The sequence below is a fragment of the Coptis chinensis genome, chromosome 4 (genome assembly GCF_015680905.1).
Source record: "Coptis chinensis isolate HL-2020 chromosome 4, ASM1568090v1, whole genome shotgun sequence".
Taxonomy (NCBI): Eukaryota; Viridiplantae; Streptophyta; class Magnoliopsida; order Ranunculales; family Ranunculaceae; genus Coptis; species Coptis chinensis.
The window spans coordinates 11,790,272-11,809,249 of record NC_141459.1 but is presented as its reverse complement, the minus strand read 5'-3'; the positions used below and the strand labels follow the sequence as shown (position 1 = coordinate 11,809,249).

At 33.4% G+C, this 18,978-nt stretch overlaps 1 long non-coding RNA gene across 1 annotated transcript; it reads left to right on the top strand.

Moving 5' to 3' along the window:
* Positions 1 to 4,554: 4,554 nt before the first annotated feature.
* LOC147501901 (uncharacterized) lies at positions 4,555 to 8,033 on the top strand. Its single transcript, XR_015219898.1, has 3 exons — positions 4,555 to 5,562; positions 7,317 to 7,435; positions 7,542 to 8,033. It is a non-coding gene; the product is annotated as an uncharacterized LOC147501901 (long non-coding RNA).
* Positions 8,034 to 18,978: the final 10,945 nt, after the last annotated feature.

Here is an 18,978-nt window from a genome sequence, read left to right as displayed (position 1 = left end):
ACGAAACTACTAGACATTCAAGCAGAAGGATGCTTACCTGAGAAGTATCTTAGAGTTCCTATTCTCACAGGTAGAATCACAAAGGCGGCACTTGCTCCACTGGTTGATAAAATCAGATTGAAGGCATCAAGCTAGGGGCTGGCAAATGCTATCTTTTCAAAGAAGGGTGATACTAGTCAAGCACGTACTAAATAGCATCCGAGTGCACAACATGGCTATATACAAATGGCCTATGACCTCCTTAAAAGAATGTGAAAAGATAATAAGAAACTTCATTTGGTCAGGGAATCCCTCAGAAAGGAAGCTCATGACTTTGAGATGGGATAAAACATGCAAGTCCTAAAGAGGAGGGTGGATTGGGTTTGAGAAAGCTTAAGGAAATCAATCTCTCGATGCTTCTTAAAATGGCTTGGAGCCTATTGAATGATGAAAATGATTGGGCATGCTATATGAGAGGGAAGTACACTAACATATTAGGTGAGTGGACTACTTATAAGCGATCCACTATATGGTCGAAATGAGGTGGGCTAAGAAGCCAAACCACACATCGATTGGATCATAGGGAATGGAGCCAGAATAAATTTGTGGAAGGACAACTGGACAGGAAACAATGCTCTTTCTAATGTCATAAACATGAATGCATCCTTTTGGAGGCAATGCAGGTCCAAGTTGAGTGCATGTATTGAGGACAATCAATGACAATTCTCTCCTGAGCTGAGTGAGATCCTTATCAGTGTTGGAGTGAATACAAGTCATTTGCAAGCACCCAACTCTAATCAGGCCAATTCCCGAGTCAGGTTGCCTGTAACAAGTGGTAAATTCAGTGTGAAATCTGCCTTCAAAGCTATTAGAAACAAGAAAATTAAGACTTGGAATACTTTTCTATAGGTACACCCTAGCATCAAAGGCATTGGCTGGAAGATTTTACAGGGGGTGATGCATACAGATGACAAGCTCAAAGGAAAAGGCTTTAAAATTGTGTCAAGGTGTTGCATGTGCCAAAATCATGAAGAAACTCAAAAGCACCTATTCTTTGGTTGCACGGTCGAACAAAAACAATGGTAGAAAATACAGGATTGGTTTCAAATTCGGGAGCCCGTCAGAACTATGAACGATATGTTGATTGCATGCAAGGCTAGAAGCCCTCTCATTAAGGACATCTGATCTGCTGCATCTATTGCATGCTTGGTTGCTATTTGGAAAACAAGAAACAAAATTTTGTATGAAGATGGCAGAATCAATGAAGCCCATATACAGATTCAGGTAAAGAAATCAATTAAGAGAGCTCATGAGCTAGCTTTTCACTCTATGGATAACACAACTCAGAACCTAGCAACTCTGCATGCTCTATGTCTATCTAACAAGCTCAGGAGAGCACCAAGGTGCTTGGAATGTTACTGTATTGCTCCATCTCTTAATGTGCTCAAACTCAACACCGATAGCTATGCAAGAGGAAACCCAGGCCCTACTGGCTAGGGGGTAGTCCTAAGGACACACACATGTGAAGTTATTGGAACATACATTAGAGGGCTTGGCAGCACTACAAGCTATGTTGCTGAGTCGAAAGCTATAGTGCATGGAATTGAAAAGGCCATAAACATGGGTGCAAGTTGCATATGGGTTGAGTCAGATTCCACCGCTACAGTTAAAGCCTTCCAAAGAGATAACATTCATTTAAAGTCAACATTCGGTCTCTTCAATCAAATAAATTTATGTTTTTATCAAAGCAAAAGGAAAGTTCGATCACAATGGAACCGAGTGAAGCATAAAGCTAACATCATTCTCACAAGCACTTGGAGGGAAGTAAACTTTGCTTCCAACCAGTGTGCTAAGAGAGGAGTAATGTTGCTTGAAGGAGTGAATCAATGGTGGTCGAACAGGCCTACTTTTGTGCATAGGGTGGAAAGCCCTCATTCGACATATTTTCGATTTCTGTTTTAACTCTTGTAATGTTGGAGAGCCTACTTAAGGTTCTCACTAACATATAATGTAACATTATTTCATTTTTACTATCAATACAACCAATTACCATTAGCAAAAAAAATTAAGCCTACATGGACGTAACCTTGTTCATCCAATGATCTTTGTTATTTGTTATAGAAATTCTTACACTTTTACAAGTGAAACAAGTCTCTTTACTGTATGCGTGATATGGTCTTCTCATCTTCAAGATTTGAAAAAAGACAAACTTTTTAATGATGGTAAAAAAGGTTTTCTTTGCTCGTCCGTGCTTTTTTCTTCTCAATGGTGGGGTGAACCAGTTCATGGAAGAAGAGAGAGAGGGAGAGAATTGTTCCCACAACATGGTCTTCTTGAAGTTCCTAGTAGGATTTCTATTAGATTCTTCCCTTGTTCTTTCTTCTTAACCATGTTTGCTTCTAGTTATATGTTTGGTTTGGTCAAACTCTCGCCTGGTTGGGTTTTGTTAGGAGGAATGAAGAAGAGGGGTCGTGGGTTTTTATTTTCCTAATCAAATTTGATAATAGAAAGTCAAATGATTAAGTTACCCCCCTCTCTAGTTCATTTGTTAAATTAGATCAAGATCTGGGCGTTGGATTATCTACAATCTAATGGATGCGGCGGGCTGTCAAGATAATATGTCAATTTAAGCTGTCAAGGTAGCCTATATATATATATAGCCCGACTCTCTGAAGGACGTCCTTAAATGGACTTGGCAAAAAAAACAAAATTATATATGAGAATGGGTATAACAAATGACATATATATATGTAACAAAATTATATATAAGATGGTTTAAAACCAAAATCATTATGACATAGTATTTTTAAGAATATTCTATCATACATAATTTTGTTTTTTTAGCCAAGTCCGTTTAAGGACGTCCTTTAGAGAGCTGGACTGTATATATATAGGCTGGCTACCTTGACAGCTTAAATGGACATATTATCTTGACAGCCCACTATATCCAGTAGATTGTATCATATATATATACAGCCCGACTCTTAAAAGGACCTTAAATAAGGACCAAATCTAAAACACCCACAACTTCACCTACAAAATGATTTAAAACCTAATCTTTTGTGTTATGATCTACTAACCATAAAGAACATCTCTACAAAAATTCAACTCGTTTGATATCCTCTAACTTAGATAAAAATTGTTGTTCACTTTTGAAAAAATATCTAATAGTCCTGAGATGTCAAACGAGTTGAATTTTTGTAGATATGTTCTTTATAGTTAGTAGATCATATATACAAAAGATTAGGTTTTAAATCATTTTGTAGGTGAAGTTATGGGTGTTTTAGATTTAGTACTTATTTAAGGTCATAAGGATAAAAAGCGTGCGGACACTATTACGGCTTTGCCCTACCACTGTTTTTTTTTAAACTTTAACAACCACATAATTACCGTTATGTCATCACTTTTGGTTTTTTTAAGACTTTAAAAATCATGTAATTATTGTTTTTCCATCTACTTTTTCCAAACATGTAGGACCCATTAATTTTTAAAATAATTTAATAGACGTCAAAAGTACCATTTTACCCTTACTAAAGACAAAAAATTAAAAAAACATGAAATGACAAAACTGTCTTGGGACATACACCAAAATACTGTTCATCAGACCCCCTCATTTTTATATATAGTGCTCCATGAGTGTGGATTGGATTCAATTTTTTTTTCCCATAATTTCAAATTTATTTTACTTTTTAACCTTTTTAGAAAAATTCAATTTTGAATTTGTTAATCGTACGAAAAAAATTAAAAGGTAAACATTTTCAACTCGAATATTAAGTTACCATTTAAAATTAACACTATATCGATTTCCAATCCCAAAACTATTTTTGTTAAAGTTCGTATTTAGAATATATTGAAATTTATTCCAAAATTTTGATTTGAAAATGTTCAACTTGAATATTAAGTTGCCATGTTAAAATAAACATCTATATTGATTTCCAATAATCACAATTTTTAAAAAAAAAAATGCAAATATTCATAAATTTCGATTTTAGAATATATTGAAATCTAATCGAAAATTTCAATTTGAAAATGTTGAAATTTCGTTTTATAAAAGAAAAATAGTAGATAGGAATGAAGTAAATATAAATTTAAAATAGTAGATAGGAATCATGTTTTATTTTAAAAAAAAAAAAAAAAAAAACTTTTGATGTCCTATGGACAGGGTTTTTAGTTTATGTCCACAAATTCATTCTCTTTAGGAAGGTGTTGAGAAAAATGGAGATTTTGTAAGATATATCTATTATAATAAAACAAAATGGATAGACAAAGAGTGGTGAAGATTTTGTGGGGATCTATGTTGGATGGAGACACGTGTACGGTCTAGAGCATTTTGAAACCTCTTTGAAGATAATTCTCAATGAAACTTAAAAGGTTTATTTAGTGAAGTAAATGCTCTATAAATGAATTAAGAGTTATCATGAACCAATAGATATCTTTCAAATACACTTTCGCCCTCTAATTAATTCTCTTTGGTTTAAGACCTTAATGAGCTTTCAAGGTTGTTATTAAAAAGAATCTAATCCTTATAAACCAAACCAACCGTTCTCCCCCTTCTAAAAAAAAAAAAAAAACGTCTCCACCTCTTTAGAATAAACGGCTACATTCATCTCCTTCACTTAATTTTTGTGTAACTCCTCCATTAAAAAAATACATTGAAAGTAGTGGGCCTCTTCACCTCCTCCCTGGTTTTATGTTTTCTCCACCTCTATAAATTGTTACTATTTTTTTGTTTGTTTTACTTCTCAAATGAAAGGAAGGTTGTGTCATCACATCAATCTGGTTTTTAATGTCGTCCCTGATCAATTTACTTTTACTTGCTATATCTTTCTCATTATTTCTACTTCATTTTGTTTGGGGTTCTCTTCATTTTCTCAGTATTAATTATAATCCTTTGTCTATTGTTTTTAGTCGAAGTGCAAATTTTTGTGTATTTTCTTAATTGCCTTGATAGCAAATTTAGTTTGTGTGCTTTACTAACGTCTGTTATTGGTGTTTGTTCAAAAGTTTTGAGAAAATGCTCTTCAATCGTCGGTGATAGCAATCATGCATCTATTCTCCCTCTCAAATCTAGCAACGTCTCAGGTAATCTAGCAACGCCATTTTGTCCATGTTTTTTTATGTCCGTTCAGTGCTACCAGTGAACTTTCTAATACCATAATAACCTCTTATTATATTATTAAAGCCTTGGTAAAAAATATATATATAAAAAAACGAGCCCAATTAAAAATATTTTCTCTTCCAAGCAGACATAGAAACAACTTCAAACACTCCCATATTCCTTCCTTCTTTGTCTCTCTCTTTTAAAGACTTTAAAACATTATTGTTGCAATACAAAATTACCCCAATGAGCGTTTTTTTTAATGAAAACTAAGCAATGGGTCGTTTATATATTATGATTTGGTTGTGAATTGGTGGAAATGGATTCTTTGAAGATGCGGATACGGGCAGGCAAAGTATCGGCGCCCAGTTAGAAGGAGGTTTTCTAATTGGATCTGGGGTTTATTTATATTGTTTTCAATTGCTGCTTTACTTCTCTTTGTTGTTCATCATAATCATCAAGAGAAGATTGAACATCCCATTACAGTAAGTTTTTATTTTTTGGGTTAGTTAGACTTACCCCCAATTGCAAGATCCAACGGAGATGATTTTTTTTATTTTTTTTCAGATGAAATGGGGGGGTAATCACTAATATTTTTGAAAATGGGGTAACACTAATTGGTAACTAGTAATGGGGGGGTAAGTCTATCTAACCCTTATTTTTTTTAAATCCATTTTGTTGTTTGTTTTTATCTTAGTTAAAATTTATATTACTTATCACTATATATTGGAATTTGGTCAACTAAATTATTTAATTTTAGCTCATGGAAGTTTGAATCTATTTTCTATGATGATTCAGAAATCTGAGTTTCTATTTAGGTTTGTTAAAGTTCAATAGCGATGACATGAGATGAATCGTGGGGGACTAAAACTCTTATTATATTCAATACGGTCTGCCTAATGAGTAACGAAAGACAAATTTACAAATTTATTCTATCGCTAGAAATTCTCTGAGAGTCAGAGGGACAAAGGGTGAGGGATAATTAGTTTATAAGGGAATCCAGTTAGACCGTTATGGTGGGCTTATGGGTTCCATTGGTTCTTAAGCAAGGAGTGTGTTCATTTTGAGTTGTTCTATATGAACAAACAACTTTGAACAAGCTATTGTGAACAAATTGACGTGGCAGTGCAACATTCATGTTGTAGTGTCAATTTATCTCTGCAACATGGATGTTGCACTAACAAATATCACTGTAACATGGATGTTGCACTATCAAATCACACTATTTACCTTTGCAACATGGGTGTTGCACTATCAAATCTCACTGCAACATGTCGAATCCCATCAAAGCACCTCTTCCAACATGGGTGTTGCATTATCAAATCTAACTCTGCAACATATGTTGCACTATCAAATTAAATCCCACTATTTACTTCTCCACCATGGGTGTTGCACTATCATGTTGCCCTATCATATCCATATTCACATACATACATACATACTTAATTGCAAGGCCAATACCATTGTACAAGTCTTTATATCTTCGTCAATTTCTTGAAATTTTTTACAGTCATTGTTTATTAGGCAAATCTTGATTCCAATTTAAGTATTTAATTAAATTTGGTACTTGCAATAGTCTTTCATTTTTTAATTTTAATTTTAATTTTTATTAATGATACAATTATACAATTCCAATTCATGATCACGTTTGGTAAGTTTAATTTTCATTTTCATTTCATATTTTAATTTCAAATTCAACTATTTCAGTTTGAATGAAACGGTGCAAGCCTTATTTCTGGTTGCAAAATGGTTTTAGATTGCATCGTTTAACTTGGATAACTAATAAAACTAATGCAGATTGTTGTGTGTTTTCTGCTTACGTACATTTCGTAAATACCATTATAGGAATCAAAGGTTTTCATAGATTTTTTGTTTTCGTGGTGTTCTCGACTATTAGTACTACAATATTATTGAGAACTTATGATGTAGTATGTGTGCTCAATCTTACTTTTATAAACCACGGGTCACCAAGGTGTTAAATACACTAGGTGTGCGAGTATATTAGAAGAAATGACAACTAAGTTTAGCTTTTTTGCTGCTTCTAATTCAATGGAGGTTGTACTAACACTAACCGACATGGATAGCTTTTTGAGTTTATATGTGATGCGGGATGCTTCAGTGAAAAACAAGAAAGATTGGTGTTCTAGACACCCAACCCACCCCCTATCTCGAGTTGATATGCATTCAATTGATTTTTCTTTATTCTGACATAGTTGCATGTCGTTTTGTATATTTCTAGACTCCAATGGTAAGTGACGCTTACAAAGACAGTTGTGAAGGATTGTGCAGACTTGGTGTGTCAAGACCTCATTAGACTTCCTAATTGACTTTTGAAATTAACAACTAGAAATGAAAAAGGTAAGTATGTTGGAAAGTGTTCCCAGGTCACGCACTTTCACATATTATCTGTTACTGATGCTTAATTTTTAACTTTTCTTGGGTGAAAATGTTCCATTTATCAAAGAGAGGGTGTAACAGCCAAGACCTGTGCTCCAGTTGTATGTGAGCCAATGGACATCATCCCAGATCTGCAGTGGTGCTGAAGAAATATACCAACTTCACATAATATTTTAGTTATGCCTTTATGTAAAAGAAGAGTTATTTTAGTGGGGATAATTAACCCGTTAATAATGGTGGAATGACTTTGTAATGTTATTAATTTTGGGGTTGAATTTTCAGGGTTTCGGTTAAAGCTTCAGTAATTTGTTTTGCATGATAACTGACTTGAGAAGTAAACTCATGTGCTCGATGTCGTAGTCTATTTTTGTTGAAGCACTTGCTTGGTGAAGAGGGTTTGTTATCTCAGTTACCAAAGAAAGTTAAGGCACGATGAATTTTCATAATTATTTTTATCCAGTCAATTTAGGAATGTTTTGTATTTTGCATGTTTGCAACATTCTTATGGCATGTAGTCTTTTACTTTGAGTAATTAAACACATTTGAAAAACATGCAAAGAAAAGAACTGGTTCCGCTAATTCAATATTTCAATGAGGTTCAGGCTACGAAGAGAAAACTGTAATTACTAGATTTTATCTCATGAAAAGTAACTCTATGGGTGTGTTTGGCAACTAGGATTATAATATATTTTCGAAAATTAAGAATCGCCCTATTTGGTAACTTTTTCTACACTAGAATAGAAATCTCAAATCCCCAAAGTTAAGGAATTGTAAGTTTCTATAAGGGGGCAGAAACTTGAGATTTACATATATTTAGAGCATCTCTTGGTGGTGGTGGTATCACCTGCAAGTTTGAGGGTGAAATTTGAATAAAGTATCCTCAAATTTTGACCAACTCTAGGTGGTCGCAAATATCAGACGCAAATATGTATGTAGAGTCTACCACGTGTGCCATTAGTAATGTTGCATGCCATTACCACTATCGCCCCAAGTTAAAAAAAAATTAAAAAAGAAAACCCACGCGACATTCCCACTGTCGCACCAAATTAAAAAAAAAACACTTAACATTGGCAATAGCGCGAGACATTAGTAATGGCGTGGTGTGTTGATCAAAGTAAAAAAAAAAAAGTTTGGGCGACATTAGGAGTGCCACTGTCGCGCCGCATCCGCATATGAAATCCCAAATTTGCTTCCACGGATGCGGCTAGACAGGTGATACAATCGGATTTTGCTTCCACCTAGAGTTGGTTTTCTACGAAATTCCGAGATTTGGAAGCAAATTTGAAGAAATTTGGAGGTGATACTACCACCTAAAGATGCTCTTAGGAATTTTAACTACTTGAAATTGTAAGTATTGGAATTATATTTTCAAATCCAATTCCATAGGAAACGATAGCCTTGAAAACAACTAAACAAACTTTCTTTTATATTCCTAATAAGGTTTTGCCTTAATCAAGTAGTTTATTCATATCTATCATTTGGTTATGTGAGTGTGTCATTTTACTTGATAATATGGCTCACAATGTGCTCAGACTACTCAATGTAATTTTATTTTGAAGATTAGAAGGTTGTCTTGAAAATCAATATTTATTATGTGCCCATCACTCGAGAAAGCGGTGATTGTTTAACATTTTTCCACGATTGATGTACTAGACAATGCTTTGTATGGTTGTCTATCAAGTTATGAACAAGCTCATCAAAAAGTGTTGAAGGCATAGTAGAGGCATAGTTAGTGATTTTAGCTGAATTCTCGGAATGTACTCGGAAATTCGGAATTCCGGTTCAAGGGGAAAAATATGGAATTTCGGAATGTACTCAGAATATGGTGGAATTAGGGGTGGAATTCCGGTTTATGGATTTGTTGGACTTCAAAATATTCCGAAATCGTGAACTATGGGTAGAGGACAACGTCCATGTCAATTTTTTTTTTCCTTAATAGACTTTCAATTGTTTTTGTTCATTTCCTTCCCAAAAATTTATGTATAGACTCTATAATAATGATTAGGTACAATTTACATACCCCAACTATCATTCATGTCAGACTAATCAAATTATTTTGCACATATCAAATGTTCAGTTCATTACAATTTAGCTTTCAGCTTTGTAACCAGAAATAAAATAGTATATGCATTTAGAAAAAAGTGAAATTGCATAACCGTACCAAATCAACGTTTTATTGTAAGATAGATGGCGAAGGCTCTAACTATCAAAAGGCACAATTTTTTTTGGTATGAGACACCACCACATACAGACATCCACATAATAAACAACCACTAGGTTCAAAATAAAATGTCTACAAATTCCCATATAGGCCACACATTTGAAAATATTTGGGTGTACTAAGATTAATGACACAAACAACATAATAAGCATCTCATAACAAATCGTGCCATAGGCACGGGTGATACCTAGTCTATTATAATAAAAAAAAAAAATGGGAGGACAAAGGGTGGTAGGGATCGTCTTGGGATATGAGTTAGATGTGCGTGGGGATTTGCATTGATATCTTCTCAACCTTTAATGCAAAATTAAATCAATAATCTATAATGCAAAAATTAATCAATAAAACGTTTCCATTTAGGTTAATGCAAATTTAATCATCTTTAGACATTTCTATTTGGGTTAGTGCAAAATTAAATTAATTATCTTTACTGCAAAAATTAATCAATAAAACGTTTCCATTTGGATTAATGCAAATTTAATCATCTTTAAACGTTTCCATTTGGGTTAGTACAAAATTAAATCAATAATCTATAATGCAAAAATTAATCAATAAAATGTTTTCATTTGGGTTAATGCAAATTTAATCATCTTTAAACGTTTCAATTTGGGTTAGTGTAAAATTAAATCAATTATCTTTACTGCACAAATTAATCAATAAAACATTTCCATTTGGGTTAATGCAAATTTAATCATCTTTAAACGTTTCCATTTGGGTTACTGCAAAATTAAATCAATAATCTATAATGCAAAAATTAATCAATAAAACGTTTCCATTTGGGTTAATGCAAATTTAATCATCTTTAAACGTTTCTATTTGGGTTAGTGCAAAATTAATCAATAAAATATTTCCATTTGGGTTAATGCAAATTTAATCATCTTTAAACGTTTTTATTTGGGTTAGTGCAAAATTAAATCAATTATCTTTAATGCAAAAATGAATCAATAAAACATTTCCATTTGGGTTAAGGCAATATTAATCATTTTTAATGCAAAAATGAATTAAGGTAAATTGGCATCAAAGGTTACTCTCTTCCATTAGTTAGGCTTCAAAAGTGGAGTTAAATAAATAAATGTCATTTAGTTCAATAGTGATTAAGCATTTAAGCTAATAACGGTTGTTTTAATTTATAATAATTGGTTTGTATTAATGAGTTAGGCTTAAGACGTGGGCGTCTAATGGTAATGTCCGTACGTTTTCTCATCTAGCTTCTTCTTCAAAAATCAGTTGTAGTGCAAATTATCTATCTCCATCAATAAATTTCCTAGTAACTCCTTGACTCAACTTTAATAAATCTCATGAGATTCTTCTCACATTATTCCTCATATGGTGGTGTTTATTTCCCATCAATTGGTGTATTACCAACTTGCTCCTATTCATCACCAGAGCATTGCAAAATGTTTATTTACTTCCTTTCAATCGTTGTTTCACCTTTTCTTCTTATTAACCTCCTCCTTTCTCCCTGGTTTCAATTTCCGATTTATTAGCAAAGTTTCAGCTACAAGCACAACATGGTTTTCTTAGAACAATCTTACCAAGTATTGAACACATTTTACTTCATTTATCTCCATTTCTTTTCTTGTGAATGTATGGATGATAGTAACATTGGGGACTGGGAATTTTTAATGGTATTACAGAGTTAAACATGGTAAAACTTAGAACATGAGATAACTAGACTGATTGATAATATATTGTTTCATAAAAAAATGGTAATTTTATTGAGAATTTAACTATTATATTTGGACTCATATATGATCGTTTTTTGTCTCGACAGTTCCTACATTTTTTTTTTCTTTTTTCCCGGTTGCACCTACCATCTCTGCATCAAATCAGGGTATGCTCCTTGCAACTCTACAGTTCCAATTTTGTTTATGAGATACTTGAATGTGATCTACTATGTATTTGAGAATTGTTATAGTTACTCTATTTTGATGTATTGCTATTTATTATGCTATAATTTATGCTTAACTAAACATTGACATATTTCAGTTTGATGTCTCTATCATACCTAAGTGACGGCATGAATTGATTGCTCTTTGGTTGTATTTAATTTGTGAAAGATAGGGCTGATCTTAGAAGGCATCTGCTCATGTACTCCTTAGGTGCCACCTTCTGACAGGTCAGATGAAAGCTGTAATTGATGTTAGGCATGAATAATTGTTTACAGTGGCTGAATTTCTATGTATATGGATTTCATTTTGAAGGGAACTTGCTTTTATGTAGACTACTTCTTACAAATAATGTTAAAATGTGTCTTTATTCTTTATAAGTTACAACACTTTTATTTATTTATTTATTTTCCCCGGTAGCATCACCCCAATTACTTAGACACAACAATGTCATGTTGAATGGCAAACAAGATAATAATAATATATAGTAGCAACCTATATAGAACAACCTATATAGTAGCCAATTGTGGCAACAAATGATTGTCCAACCTATATAGTAGCAAGAAACAAAATAGGTGAAATAGCATAGGTTTAGAAGAGTTGTTGGTCATGCCATTTGGAAAACTTCTTTTGGGCTAAAGGTATAAAAATTGTAGTAATCAACACACCGTGCCGAAGGAAGTATGTCAACACCAAGGAAGTATGCCATCCAACATGGTAGTTCCAATTCAAAATAAAATGTCAACAAATTCCCACATGACCACACATATGAAAATACTAGGGTGTGCCTCCTTTCATTCATTGCACATTTTTTTTTTTTTTTTTGAAATTTTGAACGAATTTGAATATAGGCATTTTCATTTCCCTTAGATTGTTAGTTTCAAGCATAATATGACATTACCTTTGTTGGTTTATTTTAGGACAAAGTTATTTGCCAAATTCTAATGGCCTTTCACAATCTGAAACGGAAATAAGGTACGAGTCCTTATTAAAATGGTGTTGGGGTTGTATATCATTTTCAAACGAAGCGTTGTATATTGTCGTTAACAGATTGATTTTTGTTTTTATTTATTTATTTATTTTTATTTTTTAAATTTTGATGACCTAATTCAAATGCGTTCCAGGGTAATTAAACTTTTTGTAAAACTCTCTCTCTCTCTCTCTCCTCTTCATATTTACTGCTTGAAGCCTTGAAACACCTCTACTGGAGTTTTTTCAATTTGCATCGCCAGACTATAAACCACACTTCTCCGGACTCTCTCACAAGTTTGGTGAGATTCAATTCCATTTGTTCTCTCTAGCTGCATATCAATGAAGTAAGAATCTTACTTCTTTGACTTTTTGCATAATAGTCGTAATGGGTTCGAAATTTTCATTCATTTATAGGGGTGGCAATAGCTTTTTAATGGTTTACCATATTGGCATTTTGTGTTTAAATTGTTTCTTGAACTGATCTTTCACTATAATATGTATGGTTGCATAGGCCTAATTGCCGAGTTTTTTAGATTTGCTGGCATGTGCTCAATATCGTACTGAATACTAAGTTACTAACTAAACAAACAACTGAAGTAAGGCATGTGCCTAGCGTGCCTTGCGCCTCACCTAAAAGTGCACAAAAGCATGAAAAGTGCATGCCTCATGTTAGTATTCACTCGACTGAGGCGAGGCACAAAGATGTGCCTTAGGCGTGCGCCTCTGTGCGCCTTGATTGCACTGATATCGTCAATGAGGTTTACTTCATGTAAGTATCTGTTACATGTTAATAAACGATTTGTTTATCATTTTGTTATTGAATTTAGATAATTTTTAGTTGGGAGTAAGCTGATACCATTTTTTGAATAGTATAACAATTTTCTTTGTGTTTAGCATTTCTCCATTGGAAACTATCTTTCAAGTGTGTATTTTTTCATACTATATATTTGTGGTAGTGGGGGTTTTGAAATCCTGATGGCATCTCCACATATATGTATTGGGAGTTATAACGTCCCTTTCTTATTGAAAGCAATTTAAGATCTGATGAACACATTTTATCTTTGGTTGTGGGCTATGCATGTCCAACCTTCTCAAATCCTTCAAACATATGTTTCACATGTGATTTGAAAGCTAAGGATTAATTTTGATTATTAATCTTGAATAACATGTACAACCTTCAGAGCCTTCAATCACTCTCATTAATCCTTAGTTATTGGTTGTTTTGTTCATGCAATTTTAGAATCTCCAATAACTTTGTAGTTATTTAAATAGGAACGAAGCCGCAAATTGGTTCACCTTTCACGGGGATTCTTATAAACTGTTTATTCCGTTAATATTTCTACTCTGTTTTTATTGTTAAACTTTTCTATACCCATACTCTACCGAGTGACTTTATATATATAATAACCTCAAATACACATTTGAAGGACTTTTGTGGATTGACACATTTTCTCCCACCGTTCAATGCATGTTCTTTTTTACCTAATAATGTAAGTGTGCCATAGTATAATGGAAAAGAACATGCATGGTTATCAGCAAAAGACATCTCATGGGAAGTGCTTCAGCGGTCACGCAAGGAGGTGCTACGAACTAACATGCCACACCTTAAATTATTTTTTTTCCAGTCGATGGTGAATTCTACAACATTATTTGTGGAAAACTGGTAGTTTAATTCTTCGTGAACTACATAGGAATTTTATTTGCTTTCTTTTTTGACTAATTGTTCTTGCATGGTGTTTGCTCAAGATATTTGTCACAATTCTCTTCAATCGTCCACGACTTCAATTAGGCAGTTCATCTCCTTCACAGGTCCTACACCAACCTTGATCAGGTAGTTTTACTTGACCGACCACATCTCCTAGGGTAGTTTTAATATTAAGTTTGAGAAGTTGTCTTATATAATGGTTCCATTAGTTTTGATCAAGCCTTTTTTTGCTTATGCTATTGATGTCAGTCAATATATATGTATAGAGCTTACTAGCAATTATAAATATAGTATGTTTCTTGTGCTTATGTTTCGAATTTTCCCTAGCTAACTTGATTATATTTACTTTTTTCTTTCTCAATCAAATTAAAGAAGAAAAGCTCCATAGAAATTAGTTGGAGTGCAGGTTGTTCTACTCTGTCTACTCCTTCTCAGGTAATCACATACAGGTAGCTGTTTGTGAGGTTAGGTGCTATAATCGCTAAACTGATCTTTCATTTTGTGTATGAAGTTGAAAACGTTACTGGTGTGCCTACTACATCCCTACCATACAATTTTTTATTAGCCATCAAAATGATCCGAAGTTTCATTTCTTTTGTAGGCAACAAGTGATAAGGTGGCTACTTGTAAGATTCATATAGGAAGAATAGATTCCATGCGAGATGGAGCCACTAAAAGTTTTGTGAAAGCATGGATGGAGCTTCTCAAGGTCTCGAAATCTCTAGCAATGGGTAACCTAAAGACGTTAAAAAACATGTTTATGACCACTATTGGTAAGCATACTATTTTGACGTAGTACTTGATGTTTGAGTAAGATGGCGATGAATTTGACATGGTTGTTATTCTTTTTAAGGTACATTTGAAAATAAAATGGCTACCTGATGTTGGTGAGAGATGTGAAGCAAAACTTGATGGATACAGATCAGTATTTGGGATTTTTTACTTTTAATTTTTATGTTTTTTCAGTTTTTTATTGCTTGTGTAAATTGTATATTGCAATCTCCTTAAGTTTTATGTTAAGAGATTAGCTAAGGTAGAACCAATTGGAAGAACTACAACTAAGATTCTCTACGTGTCCAGATTTGGTGATTTATTGACACATTTTTTACATGCTTGAACTGTTTGAGTGGCACATTTCTGATCACTTGAGTTCTCCGCCTTCAAACAAATTCTCACTTCAAAATATTGCATTATTGTAACCATTTTAGGTTATTTTGATCTACAAACTTGAAAAACTTAGAAATTGTATTTGTAATTTGTTTTACTCTTAGTGTTTAGGAATGTCAAGGGATTGACTGAAATTCAAGTGTTTGAACTGTAGGACTACCAAGCGCAAATCAGGCATCGAATTCAGGCTTGAAGAGGTGAGCTTTATTACACGTATACTTAAGTACCTACTTCTTATCCACCTCAATGACTTTTCATAATTTTGTTAGTTTCACAACAAGATATTCCAATAAAATAGTAAACTTCATGATTTGCTATATATGGTTTCATTAGTGGTTGCCAACTATTGCAGATCATTAATCGTACATATATAAATCAAACCTCTGTTGGAACACAAGTTATAGCCTTTAATTATAATCACTTTTGAGTTGCGTACGAGCCACTTGGCTAATAGACCCCCTTTTCGTCTGGGCTAGCTCCAACTTTCAAGTGTTATTTTGGAATGTCAGGACATTAACTATTTTTAAGTGAGGTTGTATGCAACTCACAAAGCGTGTTTCCTGTTAGCATCCACAACAAGATTTAGAAGAGTGACGTGTACACTATGGATCGTTTGAATGAATTAGATAATGAATTAAATGCTTTGTTTTTTTTTTTTTTTTTTTTTTTTTTCTATTTTTTGGAAATTGTAAGTAGAATTAGAAACTTTCAAGTATTAAACTGTCATAGACCATAGTGTCATGTTTGAACATAATGTGTATAAAGCATTGGGCTTGGTTAGTTATGGTTTGCACCACAGATTAGTAGGCCATTTGAATGGAAATGGATACATCAATTAATTGTATTGACTACATACTATATTACGTGAGATGGTAGTGTTATTGTTCACATTTTAATTATTGCCGTGTTAAAACAAAGTAATTCGGTGGAATTAGATTTTGGATTAGCACCTGTTATTTGATATATTTTTTTCAATGGTGCTATTCTACTCTTTACCGGCATAAGCTTCGTCTTTTTTCTATGTCAATATGTTATCCTTCTTGAAAGATAATATGTTTAAGGTGTGTTACTTAAATGTCATTTGTTTGAGGGTCCAGGTACATATCTTTGAACTAATAACATACTCAAAGCAATATGGTTTAGAATTGTGATTAGTAGCTCTGTAGTTTCATGCTCTAAAATTTGTTTCTAATAATGCACTTTAGTTTGGTTACTTTTCCTTTTGATATAAGGGATCATAATTGCTTACTTTAGCAATGTGTAAGCATTAGCAGTTCTTATCCAATGTGCAAGTGCAAGCACAAGCAGCATGAGCCTTGAATGTGTGCCTTCAGACACCACAACGGGTTTGGACTAGACCATGTTTAGCACAGATTCAATGTATCATATGAAGTGAGGTATTCATCTTCTTTTCTTTTACAAGATGGACCATGTCTTGCTTTCTTTATTTTATTGTCCTCTTATTTATTTATTTCAGAAAAAATTATTGATATAGTATGTTTCCGTTTGTCATCATGGTTGGAGGGGTTTTTAACCTTTGAGTTTGTTGTTCAAGTAGGAGATTGTAAAAAAAGTTGATTTGGAGTTGGGTATGGTTGGATTATGAATTTGGCAATTCTTTATAGCTAGATTCGATATTGATTATTATGCAATATGTCTGTTTAAAAAATGGTTGCATTTTTTTAGTTGTTTTGCATTTACACACTTACTTTGATCCACATGTGACCCCCTCCCCCTCCCCAACCTTAAGTGACATTTTATCTTGATTTTTAAGCGTGCTCTAAATTAATTTGTTCATACTCTAAAATAAACTTTTAAGAAAGCTTTGGCCAATTGTAGTTGTCATCCTGTAGTTGGTTGCATTGATTTGTCATCCTCACTAAAAAATTGAATTCCTTAGCTTATTAGAAACTTGGCTATTGGGATTGGGCAAACTGCAGACCCCAATCACAATGTATTTGTGTAAGTGTCTAAGTTGGATATGATGCTTGATTGTATATGGTAATACAATGTCGTTGTTGACGCAAACGTTGTCGATTTTCAAGCATTCGGCTAATGCAACCTTTAATGTAGGTGCCCACGGAAGATTGACTGGGGGTGCAAGGGTTGGAAAAAAATACGTATTAGCTACATACTACCTATTGTATTTCCAATGACGCTAATTTTGATGAAACATGAAATGAGAATATATGGTGAAGCGTTGGTTTAGACATGGTATGTGAAGTAAAGGAATTATGTTATGGAAAATATCAAATAATGAACGAAATGACCTTTTAATTAGACTAAGGAACTGTTGATATGCCAGCCCATTCCTAGACTAAAATGGTTGTGGTGCTTTAAATGCTGAAGGACCACATATGCTCTTTTGTAAGTATGAAGTTCTGATTACTATTACCAATTCTGACTTGAGCTCGAAATTTGGGAAACTTTACTAATCCACAATGTTATTTCTTTCGCGCAGGTTGCAAAGGGAACATATATATATATCTACAATAGCATTCCCAGTATATTGGGTATGCAATATTTCACGAAGAGCGTCCTTTTCAAAATAGAAATGCGGTGTGCTGCAATATGGCATTAGTTCGTCTTTGCTTATAGGTTTTTATTGCTTCTTAAAGAAAGGAAAAGTGGTGATCGATCAAGAGATGAAAGATGTTTAAATTGGTTCAATGCCAATTATTGGGGATGTAAAAGGATACGTAATAGCAATAGTGAATAGTGCATGTCGCGTGAACAAACATGTTAGGGAACCAACTTGGTTCAAGGGTGTTTATTTTGGCAAGTCTTATGTCCAAAGTTGTAGGATGGGAACACAGCTTTTTGCACAACAAAGGAACATGGACTTCTCAAAGAGAAACACCAAGCAAAAATATATAAAGCACCAAGTATTTTCTTTACCTATCTTCGATCCAAACAATTGATGTCAAGAGTTCAAGACTGATTAGTTTCATCACGTTAATAGTGTTGGCAAGGTGGAATATGAAATATATGTGCATATGTAGAAGTGGGGTACTATTTGTTTGGACACAATTAAATAAGTCGTGCTATTAGAATATCAAAGAAACAAAATATAATTCTCGTCATTGTATGTGTATACACGTCATTTTTCTTGAGAATCTACTTCACAGTGATCTCTGTTTGTCTCCATACTCCTTTTTCTTATTTATGAAATCTTATTTCGCTGAATTGCCTTAAAATGAAATACTTATGTTTCACATGGGCTTTACTTTTTGTTTGTTTCTTTTTGTTGAAACTGATGTACTTTCATATTTTAGTGACAGATTCAACAAGAATTGTTGCATAAAAGACTACAACGTTCGTGCCAAAATAATATTGTATAGTCTGTCTTAGGAGTTACATCCTACCCAAACATCATTCATGCCCAGAAAGGCCTAGATCATTGTTGACCAACTGACCATATTAATTTGCTAGAAATGAAAATGTTGAGAAATTCCATAAGAAAGCTGTTTTTTTTTTTTTTTTTTTTTTTTTTTAAAATCTTGTGGCTAAATAGGTATTTTGGGGGAAGAAATTGTGTAGTCAACTTGGA